Genomic DNA, 1,819 nt, shown 5'->3' with positions numbered 1-1,819 from the left:
TTACATGAACATCATTTATAACGTAAACTTCAAAAACGCTTAAAACAACTTTTTCTCTGGAAAACACAGCCATGGTCTTACGTATGAGAACCTCCCCCGCTCACGCCCATCGCGTTTCGATCATGCCACCCCGCATGCGTTAAATCCGATTTTGTGCGCATGAAATGTTGGATGCGATCATACCAGCACTAATGCACTGGATCCCATCAAAACTCCGCAGTTAAGCGTGCATGGGCGAGAGTAGTACTAAGTTGGGTGACCACTTGGGAAGTCCTCGTGTTGCACCCCTTTTTTTCTTTCAATTTCTCCGAGTTCTTTTCTTCCTTTCTCTACAAATGAGAACCTCCCCTGCTCACGCCCATCGCGTTTCGATCATGCCTTCCCGCATGCGTTAAATCCGATTTTGTGCGCATGGCATGTCGGGTGCAATCATACCAGCACTAATGCACCGGATCCCATCAGAATTCCGCAGTTAAGCGTGCTTGGGCGAGAGTAGTACTAAGTTGGGTGACCACTTGGGAAGTCCTCGTGTTGCACCCCTTTTTTTCTTTCAATTTCTCCCAGTTCTTTTCTTCCTTTCTCTACAAATGAGAACCTCCCCCGCTCACGCCCATCGCGTTTCGATCATGCCGCCCCGCATGCGTTAAATCCGATTTTGTGCGCATGGCATGTCGGGTGCGATCATACCAGTACTAATGCACTGGATCCCATCAGAACTCCGCAGTTAAGGGTGCTTGGGCGAGAGTAGTACTAAGTTGGGTGACCACTTGGGAAGTCCTCGTGTTGCACCCTTTTTTTTCTTTCAATTTCTCTTTTCTTCCTTTCTCTACAAATGAGAACCTCCCCCGCTCACTCCCATCGCGTTTCGATCATGCCGCCCCGCATGCGTTAAATCCGATTTTGTGCGCATGGCATGTCGGGTGCGATCATACCAGCACTAATGCACTGGATCCCATCAGAACTCCGCAGTTAAGCGTGCTTGGGCGAGAGTAGTACTAAGTTGGGTGACCACTTGGGAAGTCCTCGTGTTGCACCCCTTTTTTTCTTTCAATTTCTCCGAGTTCTTTTCTTCCCTTCTCTACAAATGAGAACCTCCCCCGCTCATGCCCATCGCGTTTCGATCATGCCGCCCCGCATGCGTTAAATCCGATTTTGTGCGCATGGCATGTTACCAGCACTAATGCACCGGATCCCATCAGAACTCCGCAGTTAAGCGTGCTTGGGCGAGAGTAGTACTAAGTTGGGTGACCACTTGGGAAGTCCTCGTGTTGCACCCCTTTTTTTCTTTCAATTTCTCCTAGTTCTTTTCTTCCTTTCTCTACAAATGAGAACCTCCTTTCTCCTAGTTTTTTTCTTCCTTTCTCTACAAATGAGAACCTCCCCCGCTCACGCCCATCGCGTTTCGATCATGCCGCCCCGCATGCGTTAAATCCGATTTTGTGCGCATGGCATGTCGGGTGCGATCATACCAGCACTAATGCACCGGATCCCATCAGAACTCCGCAGTTAAGCGTGCTTGGGCGAGAGTAGTACTAAGTTGGGTGACCACTTGGGAAGTCCTCGTGTTGCACCCCTTTTTTTCTTTCAATTTCTCCCAGTTCTTTTCTTCCTTTCTCTACAAATGAGAACCTCCCCCGCTCACGCCCATCGCGTTTCGATCATGCCGCCCCGCATGCGTTAAATCCGATTTTGTGCGCATGGCATGTCGGGTGCGATCATACCAGCACTAATGCACCGGATCCCATCAGTACTCCGCAGTTAAGCGTGCTTGGGCGAGAGTCCCCGCTCACGCCCATCGCGTTTCGATCATGCCGCCCCG

The 1,819-nt window shown here is 50.1% G+C and overlaps 6 non-coding genes across 6 annotated transcripts; all 6 read left to right on the top strand.

Moving 5' to 3' along the window:
- Nucleotides 1–169: 169 nt before the first annotated feature.
- Nucleotides 170–288, top strand: LOC111475863. Its single transcript, XR_002716751.1, has one exon. It is a non-coding gene; the product is annotated as a 5S ribosomal RNA (ribosomal RNA).
- A 133-nt stretch (nt 289–421) lies between these two features.
- LOC111475861 lies at nt 422–540 on the top strand. Its single transcript, XR_002716749.1, has one exon. It is a non-coding gene; the product is annotated as a 5S ribosomal RNA (ribosomal RNA).
- A 133-nt stretch (nt 541–673) lies between these two features.
- LOC111475862 lies at nt 674–792 on the top strand. Its single transcript, XR_002716750.1, has one exon. It is a non-coding gene; the product is annotated as a 5S ribosomal RNA (ribosomal RNA).
- Nucleotides 793–918: 126 nt separating this feature from the next.
- LOC111475860 lies at nt 919–1,037 on the top strand. Its single transcript, XR_002716748.1, has one exon. It is a non-coding gene; the product is annotated as a 5S ribosomal RNA (ribosomal RNA).
- Nucleotides 1,038–1,158: 121 nt separating this feature from the next.
- Nucleotides 1,159–1,277, top strand: LOC111475859. The gene has a single exon (XR_002716747.1). It is a non-coding gene; the product is annotated as a 5S ribosomal RNA (ribosomal RNA).
- Nucleotides 1,278–1,455: 178 nt separating this feature from the next.
- On the top strand, nt 1,456–1,574 carry LOC111475858. The gene has a single exon (XR_002716746.1). It is a non-coding gene; the product is annotated as a 5S ribosomal RNA (ribosomal RNA).
- The last annotated feature ends 245 nt before the right edge of the window (nt 1,575–1,819 follow it).

The sequence above is a fragment of the Cucurbita maxima genome, unplaced genomic scaffold (assembly GCF_002738345.1).
Source record: "Cucurbita maxima cultivar Rimu unplaced genomic scaffold, Cmax_1.0 Cma_Scf03278, whole genome shotgun sequence".
NCBI lineage: Eukaryota > Viridiplantae > Streptophyta > Magnoliopsida > Cucurbitales > Cucurbitaceae > Cucurbita > Cucurbita maxima.
This window is presented reverse-complemented; position numbering and strand designations above follow the sequence as displayed.